This window comes from Lolium rigidum, chromosome 3, assembly GCF_022539505.1.
Source record: "Lolium rigidum isolate FL_2022 chromosome 3, APGP_CSIRO_Lrig_0.1, whole genome shotgun sequence".
Taxonomy (NCBI): Eukaryota; Viridiplantae; Streptophyta; class Magnoliopsida; order Poales; family Poaceae; genus Lolium; species Lolium rigidum.
In genome coordinates this window covers 160,247,097-160,258,453 of record NC_061510.1, presented here as the reverse complement: position 1 = coordinate 160,258,453, position 11,357 = coordinate 160,247,097, and the positions used below count along the sequence as shown (strand labels likewise).

Sequence of the window (11,357 nt, the reverse complement as noted above, 5' to 3'; positions counted from 1 at the left end):
AAATTACACATATTCATTCTACCTAAATGGCAGAGGCGGAGCTATCTGCAGTTCAGGGGGGCCACCGCCCCCCCCTCCCCCCCCCCGCAATCTGCCTCTGCAGCCCATTTGCCCCCCAGCGTCTCGGCTCAAGCTCCGCCACTGCTAAATGGCCCTTGCTTTGTATGCACGTCTCGAATTACCTCCGGGGTCATGGCTTGGGAACGCCTTGTAGCATAAATCGTGGCGCCCGCACTAACCAGCGCGCAGAGAAACCCCACGCTAACTGTAATTGCAACATTGACCAGCTCGAGGTTCCCCTCCTTCTTGTGGTCGCGATGGGCTAGCATGGGGGCATCGGTTTGGTTCCTCTGTAACCCGAGCCGCTCGGCATTGCAGTTCTTGAGCTCGTCCGTCAGGAACTTTTCCATAGCCTCGCTCGCCGTGCGGTTATCGGTTCCGGCAGCTAGTGGGAGCACCAGCAGCACAGAACCGATGAGGACGAGAAGAACACGAAGGAAAGCCATGACTCAAAGTTGGAACAGCTGCAAGATAGGGGATTGGAACGGCGTGAAGGTAAGCGCTCTCTCTCTGCAGGGAGGAGGAAGAAGAGGCAAGGGTGTCGGATGATACTGATGGCCTCGTCCAATATTGGAATGGCATAGACGTAGCGTGATGATGGCGGACAGTTCCTACTATAGCCGATCAGCAATTTCAGAATTTCATATTTTTTTATCGTGAGTAATAGCTGAGAAAACCTACACGACACGGAAATAAATATCAAAATATATGTAATTGATGCAAATATTATGAAAGTTATATGTCTCATGGACAAATCAAATGTCTGAGAAAACCTACACGACACGGAAATACACTTTGAACCATGTGCATATGCTCCTCCCATCGCAATTTTTATAAAAAATATCAAAAAACACTTCGAATGAAAATTTTGCGCGTATATATCGACACTCTATCTGCACACGCTAAGTTTTACGGACAATCGGCATTTCTCTTGTCTCTTTGTAAAAAACATATAAACAAATGTTTCATGAAGAGTCTTTTTAACACCAAATTTTATGTTTTTTCGTATGACACAAAAATTGCTGTTTTTCATGAAACAATTTTGCGAGCATATAATGTCAAGATGTACGTGCTATAGTTTTTTTTTTTTTTGGGATTTTGTAAGCCAGGAGCATGTGCTGACTAGTGCAAAAACGCCTTATCCTACATGACTGGTATTCTAAATAAAATCGTAAAACACTTATTCGGTCAACACTGAATTGGCCAAAAAAGGCCTTCGTCTTCCCTTCCCTTCACCCACGCACATTCCCATTTCCTCTTCTTTTCTGCTCAAGATCTGCGGCCGCTCCAGCTTCGACTGCGGTGCCCGTCCTCAATCTTGGCTTGGTGGTCTTCCATGTCCCCTTCCTCCATAGCCTCCTTTATCGACCACTCCGACGAATCCTCCGGCAACTCACCGCGGACCTCGACGTCACCATGCCGTGCGCTCCGACGGCCGCCTCCGGTCGATCCCGCTGCCATATCCACGAGGCGGAGCAGCTGCGCTCCTCTCCCGGCTCCGACCACCGGCCACCGGCCACTGCAGGCGCGTTGCCGTCCTCTTCACTGCGGCCATCTGTTTGTCTGATTCGTTGTGCCAGGCGGGGAAGGAGCAGGTTTTGGAAGGGGAAAGTGAAAGTTCAGAGATGGTAAACCTAGAGGGGGGGTGAATAGGTTTCTAAAAAATTTAATTTTTCTTTGCAATATTAGGCTTTGCGGAATATAAAGGTGAGCCTAATGCAAACTAAGTGAGGCACCCTATATGATGATACACGTAACTCAAGCACGAAGGCTCTCACAGGCAGTTATATCACAAGTAAGGAGTTTGGTTTAGAGATAACCAATAGCACGCGGAGACGAGGGTTTATTCCCGTGTTCCCTTCCTTTGCAAGAAGGTACGTCACGTTTGGAGGGGTGGAGGTCCCACGAAGGATTCCTCAACGCCACGAAGGCTGACCCTATTCTCCGGAGCCTATCCCACGAAGGAATAGCTCACTCACTTGTGGTAGACTTTGAGGCAGCCTCCAAACCTTCACAATCTTGTCAGTAGCAAATCCACAGCCCGGATGCTTCCGGACCTCTCTTGCCCACCTAGAGTTTCCAAGGAACCCTAGAGAGCAAGTCTCTTGATGAATACAAGGGGGAACAAGATTCTGCTTGGTGGAATGGTAGATCTAGGCCTCCTCTATCTTTTCCCCGGAGGGATTTGAGTTTGGGAGGAGGAGGAGGTAGATCTGAAGGATTTGGAGCTCAACAATGGAGTATGAGAGAGAGAGAAATGTCTTGAGCTTTTGCACTGTGTTCCTTATCCCTTCAAGCTGGAAGAAGTGGATTATATAGGCGTCCCGGAAAAGTAGCCGTTTCTAGCCGTTTTCCACTTCAGACTCGAGCCACCCGGTAGCTGACCCGGTAGTACTGGGCCAGGTACCGGACTGCCCGGTAGCAGCACCCGGTAGACCGGGCTGGCTACCGGGTTGCCTTTGCTTCTGCTTCTTCGACCAGTCCGGTAGCAGCACCCGGTGTACCAGGCTGGCTACCGACATTTCCGGTAGCATCACCCGGTGTACCGGGCTGGCTACCGGAACCTCATGGCGTCGGCTTCTCTTCTAAGTCCGGTAGCAGCACCCGGTGTACCGGGCTAAGTACCGACTTTTCCTGGAGCTTCAGAATGACTTCGTCTTCTCGGCATTTCTTCCTTTCAGCATTTTTGGTGTGCAGATTATGTGTATGTGTGGCTTTGGCAAGCACTTCTTCAGAGATAAACGGTCAACACACCATCACTAGTTTACTATTACTAGTACAAATGCCCGTGCGTTGCTACGGGTTCTCAAATTTTATTTCTCAATGCACATATATAATTCGCAACTCACTACGAAAATTCAAAACAAATCAGAAATATCATAATGTATTACAACATGATAATACCGAACGCAATAAACCCGGCGTGCTAACAAGTATATCTAGCAAACATGAGATGATGTCTGAGATTAAAGTGAAATGGATACATGCACAAGGCCCTAGAATGTGTGGATAAAAAATTAAACTCCTGTTTATTTATCACATAACAAAAATCATGCGGTACTATCCAACTCAAATCTTGTACATACGTCGAGATTGGGAAGATCTAAGAAACAACCCGATTTGTCAAAGCAATAGTAAAATGATCTTCAGAATATATGTCAAATATGACTTTATTACAGCAACTATGAGTTTATTTAAACTTGATCAATGCTCTGCTTGGTTTACCGTTTTTAGCCAAAACCGGCGTGAAAATTACACCGCGTGACTATTTCAGGAGTGGCACGGTTCATTGTGAAAATTACAGCTCCACATGTTTCCTTCGTTCCAGGCCCGTAACTTCTCACAACCCCTGGAGGCCGGTCTTTTACGCCTCGAAAAAAATCATCTAATTCATTCTAACAAGAGTAGAGGGTGGGGAATAACAAGTTCAAACAATTCTAACATAACCTCAAACATTTGGAGGGTTTCTATTCTCTGACTGAAGGGCGGCCATTTAGAGCAACGGTGCTTCACAGGCTCATCGATTTCCTCCCAATCATGGTGCCTAAGGGAGGCAGTTCCACTTCTAAGGAGAAGCTTCTTCATCGGCCGACAACTGCAATATGATTAAGTCAGGAAAGGTAGCTACTACAGGGCAACAACCAGGTGAAGAAGGCATCATCCTGGAACCATGTTCAAGCCTTCCATATAACTTAGGAACCAGGATGATAATGCGCGCATTCACATCAAAGCTCTTGGCAACACATGATGCATTCACAATATTTAAGTAGATCCATTCATTGTATTATAAGCATGTAAAATATCTCGACAAATAGACCATAACGCAACATTCTCAAGGCCTGAACCTGTAAAAAAAACTACTTCAAAAGCAGACAGAAAGCTCGTACACTCACCTAAGCTCTAATTTTGAAGCACCAAAGTGGCGGAGGCCTGCAACCGCCATTCTGCTCTCCCCCTCTGCTTAAGGGTCAACAGACCCCACATTGCTCCACCATCAAAATCATGAGTAGCAGTAGGTGTTAGTACACACGAATGACAAACATATAATTCTATCTCTTAATTCAATGGGAACCCCTGTAAATTCTTTGTTGCAAAATGGTCCTCCCCATATATGACCACATTGATTTGCTAGAAATAAATGATGTAATATTGGGGAAACAGAAACATATATTCAAAGAGCCAGAAACCAATAGAGAGGTGAATCAACTCCATACCTACAAACTCGAGACTCAAGTCGGATCTACATCAGCATATGCAGTTTCAAACGATCAATAATGCGACCACACCGAAATTGGAAGTAGCTAAAATCATTTGAAGATTCAAGTTAAAGATCATGGATCATATTTGTCATATGCATACAAATATTAGATTACCGATGTAGTCTGGTCATACAAATTTTGAATGAGCAAAATTTTGGTAGGAGTTTGGCCTAGCCCATGTCACTGAAACTATTATTCCTCAAGATTTAAGGCCCTGCCATAATCTCCTTGAAAATCCTAATATTCGATAGCAGCAAAAAAACATGTTTGTACACGAAATAATGTGCACAAAAAATGTGCAGCAAAACAGAGCTATATGAAACATTCACCCGAAGGTCCTATAACACACAAAACTCATTATACTTCAGGTGAGTTGCTATTTCCATGAGATAAATTTTGTTACATGCTACATCACTACATATCTTTCGATATTGCAAAGTAAAATATCATGTGTATCCCTGTAGAATCTCATATATAATCAACAAATATATCAATCTCATACTACTTTTGGTACCAAAAAAAGTAGATGTATGATACTTAGCACATCCCGATCGACTGAATATATACTTCTTAAATCACTGGTATCATAGATGAATTTGTATAAGTAAAAGTTACCTGAAATAGGGAATTTATAAGGATTGAGTGACTTGCTTGCTTAGTGGGCGCAGCAACGACCAGATGTCGGCATACACCTCTTCCTCCACTACAATAAGCAACTGCTATAAGTTTTTTTAAAGTTCCAAGCGCATGATAGCTTCAGAAGTACTAATATGTCTTTTTATATCCTAACTAATTAATTAGCACAATTTAAAGCATTGTTCACAAATCAAACACTCCAGACGAGCTATCCACAGCAGAGCAGAAGGCCAAAGCATCAGGAATAACGCAAGAAATACACTATGAGATGAAAAGGTTTTCCTTGACCCAAGTATTGCATCAATCGTCAATTCCCCTTTCCGTGTTATCTTTTCCAACATCACATAGTGCAAGTGACGGCGAAGGTGAAGAGAAGGTTAAATTTTACAATGTTAAAATATCACTGCCTAGCATACAGATAGTTTCTTACATTCTAACTTATACTCAAATATGTTTTTAACAGATGTACTCAAATAATTGTTCACTGCCTAGCATTACAAACATCCATCGATCTGCAACATTTGGGAAACATATTTAGGAGGCTCTGCTTAATGTATTTGTTTACATGTTGTAAAACACTCTGTGGCAATACATCTCAGTGTGTTTGTTTTTTAAAATGGTTTCGGAACTTGCATGCTTAAATCAATGACAGAAACCGTCACTCAAAAGCAATACATGTTCAAGGCGAGTGTTTGCGTTCATGCAAACTGCACAAACCATCACTACTTTCAATCCAGAGAAACCACATTCTGGAATTTTTGCCCCGTATGGCACACGAACATGTTAATCAAATTTCTAATAGCAGTTCTTTTGTAGGCAAGAATGCAGAAATATTGTGGGCATCAGACACCAGCAGAACGTGCAAGAGATGAGTAGGGAAAGGAAAATTCAATTAAAAAATACATTTTTTTTAGAGGTCAAGAAACTACATTGTTGTGGCGTACTTGTAAGTAGAGAATCCCAAATCATAGGCAGGGGGGTCAATCAGAGTAGCTAACGTCGTAGCATTGAAAAAACAGATCACCAAGCAGCTAATTCACGCAGTAATTATACACCAATAATGCCCAGCACAATGGACACGACCCGGTCCAATCCATAGCAAATAATGCAGCGACAGCCACAGTCAGACACACTACACTCGTAGACTGGAAAAGAAGCCCTAAATCTGAATAGTAGGAGCATGCATACCTGCTTCTACTGGACCTGGACGGTGTAGCACAGTAGAATAGCAGCATGGGCGTGATGTCCACGACTTCGGGGCGCTGAAGTTCGCTGCTCCTACTACTCTGCTTGTTGAATGTTACTACTGCTAGCTAAATGTCGCTGAATTTAACATGGAGAAGGTTATATTTATTGTTGCAGAAAAATCTTATATAGCTCATGGTTTCAAAGAGAATCTTAGCGCACATGAAAATGAGCTATTGTAAAATTTATAAATAGCAGTTGTCAGTAGTCAAGATAGTTCTAGAACTTTCTTTCAAAAAAGGAAAAATGATAGTTATAGGGGGCTGAATTTAGGCAACCTGTTGAAAAAAATATGATATAAAGGAGAAATTCTTTAGAGTATATAGCATCGATGATTGGATCTAGACCTTTTCTAGAGATGCCCTTAAGCTATAAAACATATCTTCCCTTTCACTTTCCATTGGTCATGCTAGCTACAAGTTGGGTTGCTATAATCTTAGTTTCATCGTGCTAATTCACTGCTATTTAAAATATCTACTGTACTATGAACGTTCCTATGTCGAGAAGAGATATTGGGATAATCAATCAACCTTTGCCTACAAAACGCATCCAGGGAACCTGTAATATAACACAAAGCAAGGATCCAGTGAAAATATAAATACCAATATCATTTTTTGACCGGTTCACCCTTCAGGTCATTTTTTAACCAATTGCAGCAGTTAGATCGCTATTCAGCAATAAATTAGCAAACCAATACCAAGGAGTACTTCACAATGAGGACACCAGGATTCGTTGATTACTACAGATTCTTTAACATAAGTATCAACAGTGAGAAAAGATAGAGATAGTATGACCTGTACGTTGCTCAATCTGACATGATTCTTCCATCCACCTCACGCTTTGTTGTGCACTGGGATCCTCCATGACGTAAATCTTTATTAGTAATCTGCAATTTCCTAACGAAACACCCATCGTATCACCTTTAAACTGCCATCGATTCAGGTGCTCATCTAGTGCATCAATCATCACGGAAATTAACTGGACTCAAAGAGAAGCTAGACCGCAGCGTACTCAAAATTTCAAAGCTAAAGGAGATTGAAAGTCTGCACCGAATAGGTCCATCGAGAGCCTTGATTGGATCGTGCCCTTTCTTAGATCTATCTGTGACATCACTGGATTGCATCGATTCAGGCGATCAGACACACTACACCCGTAGACTGGAAAAGAAGACCCAAATATGAAGACATACGGCATACCTGCTTGTGCTGGACCTGGACGGTGTAGCACAGTAGAAGAGCGGCATGGGCGTGATGTCCCTGGTGCCAGGGCGCTAGACCGCGACGATCCTAGCGCGTGCGCCGCCACCTGATTGGCGTTGATGGCAACGCGGTCTGGTGGTCAACCGCCGTCTCCTTAGCCCGGCCGCCAAGATCTTCCGTGCCTTCGCCGACCTCAGGCACCGGCCGCCGCGGAATCCTAGCGCCGACATCTGATTGGCGTCGATAGCAAAGCGGCCAGGTGGTCAACCGGTTGTGAGGGGTGGAGGAGGCCGAGCTAAGTACTCTGGGCGGAGTCTTCCTGCACTTTTATGGTCGGCGTCCGTGTTAGACATGAGGGGATCCGGTGACGGCGAAGCTCGATACAGTAGCTGGCGTCGGCCTGCGCTGTGACGGCCAGCGTCCGCGCTGGAGGTGAGGGGCGCCGGCGATGATCGAGATGGGGATGGTGGGCGGCATCGGCATCGGGGATGACGACCTCCATGGCGCGGCGCGGGGATCCCGCTTTTGAGGTCAACGACCAGCAATACGGTGGTGCAAGGGAGCGGCGCCGGAACCCTAGCTGACGCTTGTGGATGAGAGAGGGAGAATAGGTGGAGCGGCGCACGGGAGAGGGAGGAAATCTCGTCGGGGAGAAAATTGTGGGGACTGGCCCACTTGTCGGGAGAGGTGGAACGACGAATGGCTGCAGGAAGGACGACGAAAGTAGGGGGAGAAGGGAGAACATGTTCCTTCTTTTTAAGTAGTAGAGATATGTGAGTTGGTACGTCGTAAAAAATGTTTGATGTCAAAGATTAGGGACATCTTAACCGTCCAATCATATAAACCATCTTCCGCTTGTCATCCAGCCATCCGTCATATACTTTCCAAAAATACGACAACATGAACAATTAGTCACGGGATTTGCCATAGTTTTTTTTTTTTGAAAATGTGTTGTGTATTACTTAGAAAACAATGTTTTGATTACAATCTTCCAAGGCCGCCTTCGACACGCAGGTCGGCACCGCACCTTGTAACACTCCACCACACAACACACTACGACTATATTGGCAAAGACCATGGGCAACATTATTACAATTCTGCCGACTTTAGAGACAACAACTTGTCGATCGGGTGGTTTCATCTTATTGAATTCCTTTGCAATGAAACACACTTCGGATCGATCACAGCTGTCCTCTCTAAAAGCATGTAACACTGAAGAGCAGATCTGTTTCGATAATAAGATTTGCAGTAATAGTTTGCAATTCCCAACTTCAACCCTTCAAGGCAAGCAATAGCTTCTCCCATAGCTGCAGATTGACAATGAGTAATGACATCCCATGCTGAGAGGAGGATGTTACCCATATGATCCCGCAGTACCACACCCCAAGCACCATTCTGTTCTTCTTTTAGGAAACTTGCGTCGACGTTGCATTTTATCCATCCATCAGGTGGTTTGTCCCAGGCTTCCCTTTGCTCTTGTCCCAAGTTAATCAAACGAGCAGCAATGAGAGGCGCGAAGTAAGGCAATCAGTATCCAATTAGAACGAGATCGCATTCTATGGAAAACAATCAACAGGATCGCATATACAGATTTTACTCCGCTCAACATCTAACCAGCCTGCACAGTTTGATCTTATCACGTGATTCAGTGGCTCTCTCCTCTCCTCATTTTAAAAGCCTCAATCAGGGGTTATTTTGTTAGGAAAGCAATTATGGATTGTGACTTGTGAGAGATCTGATTTCCAAGGTTATTTGTTACGGAAGGAATTATGGATTAACAATCATGCTCTTGCGATTACTAAACCAAAGCCCTCGTCAATCGTCATCCCCTTCCTCCCCGCGAGCTGCCATTAGAAGGACGTGGCAGAAGGCACAAATTCAACCAAGATCATGCGCTCGACCTCGTGCTCGCCCTGTTTCTCGTCGCTGCCGCCTCCACCCTCGTGCAGCGCTACCGCATCAGGTCTGTATGTTTCTTTGTTTTTCATTTGCGATTGCATTCTGTGAGGATTATTACTTCTATATTATAGCCGCCGATATCATCATGGCAGACGCATGGGAAAACGAGAGACGGCTCCGCCGCGTGTTCCTACATGCCGCCATGGAGGGCGACCTTGACCTCCTTATATGTAATTACGTCGAACATGCAAGGATAGCGGTGGAGCTGCGCAAGGGAACTGGTGCTTGTGGTCACAGAGCAGTGCACCTAGCCGCGGCGAGCGGTAGGACTTCTATTGCGGCTACACGCCGCTGCTGTTGGCTACCACGTTTGGCCACACCTCGGTGGTGGCTTAACTCCTGGAGCATGGCAATGGCACCGGACTCCACTGGACACCCTGCTTCACTTCGCCGCTATAACGGTACGTGTCAGCTTGGCCGCTCGCCCCGTCTCCTCTTGTCTGGTCGAATTGATGTGCTTTTAAGCTGAGGATGACTGGCTTACAAACCGGCTTTGTTCGTCCATGCCACAGTGGGTCGGGAGCTGGCGATGGTGCTGCTGCACACAGGCGCCAACACGGGCCCTACGACCCCGGGCATGGCGTTGCAGGTCATCGCCACTCGGGTGCACCTAGACCAGCCGTCCTCGCCATCCTGCTGCGTCATTGGGAGGGAGCAGTGGAGGGACCATACAACAATGCCACTGCTGACATATTCTGTTTCCATTTGTTTCAATCCGAATGAGGTTGCAAATTTCACTTCGCACCATTAGCTTCGTTGCTCGTCGTAGCTACTCATTCAGGTTGCAAATTTCACTTCGCACCATAACTAACTTATCTGTATTTTTACACTCATGCAATTAGGAACGAAATTGGCAAGAATTATTGCTTTCCTTTTAAACCCAACGTAATGAAAGCAACCCGACTGCGGAGGATGGCCGGTAGATGGTGGTAGAGGGGATTTCTTCCTCGTGCGCGCAACAACTTTGGTGGGGGAGGCTCGGATCTTCAGTTCGTCGCGGCCTTTGGCTTCCGGAGATGCGGTGGCTGATGGCGTCCGGTAGAGGTTCATGACACCGACCCTATGGCGCGGTGGAGGCTGGGGCCATGGCTGCAGTAGCTCTTGGTCAAGGCTTTGGGCTACGGCTTCAAGCTCCATACAACATCTTCGATTAGCTGGGGCAGGATGGCGCCCCTGCCTCCTAGGTTCCTTGGAGGCTCTCGGCTGCTGTGCGAGACTGCGACGCGGCGTGGCGGTCGTCGGATCTGGCACTCGGTTCAGGCTCCTTGGCTTTTTTGTGGCAACAAGGTTTGTGGTGGCTCTACCACGACGGTGGTGCTTTTGATGCTCTAGAGGTGCACGGGTCAGCGGATCCGTGGGCTGGCGATGCTAACTACGCTGGGCTTGCCGGACGGCAATGGCAGCTTTCGTGGACATTGTGGTCCTCTATGGAGGTGCCGCCCATGTAGCTCCCCGACACACATGATCTCAGGCCATGTTCTTTGGGTAAAATCCAGGACCTTGGCAAGGTGTCAGGCGAAGGCGGCTCCACGTGGTTATGTAAGGGTATATTGCCCCTATGTGTGGTTTTGGTAATTAATGATAACCCCTATGGACTAATGTTTTCATTGAGTTTATATGAAGGAATATTCCATAGGTACTTCTTGTATTCCATGTGTTGAATTCAAGTATGGATGCCATGAAGATAAAGATACACCTTGTGTATTGGCATCAAGATCATCGATTTGAAGACATATATGTGATATGATCAAGAAGAAGAAATGAAGATGGACTTCTTATGTGGAACTCAATATTAGCCATGCTCTATCTTATGAGAATATGAGAAGGTACAAGGTTGAGTTGGGCAAGTTCAAGATGAGCATCTTGAGTGGATCACATGCTTGAAGCTTGTCGTCCATTTGGTGATAATGGACATGTGAAGATGTGCATCAATGGAGCTTTCCCATCATAGTGTATGGGGGAGCATTTGTGAGTCTTCACGAAGAAACATTGATCAAGT

At 45.7% G+C, this 11,357-nt stretch overlaps 1 long non-coding RNA gene across 1 annotated transcript; it reads right to left on the bottom strand.

Annotated features, from left to right (window-relative positions):
• Positions 1 to 3,192: 3,192 nt before the first annotated feature.
• Positions 3,193 to 5,071, bottom strand: LOC124698526. The gene is made up of 2 exons (XR_007000997.1): positions 3,954 to 5,071; positions 3,193 to 3,655 (listed from the first exon to the last, which is right to left on the bottom strand). It is a non-coding gene; the product is annotated as an uncharacterized LOC124698526 (long non-coding RNA).
• Between the last annotated feature and the right edge of the window lie 6,286 nt (positions 5,072 to 11,357).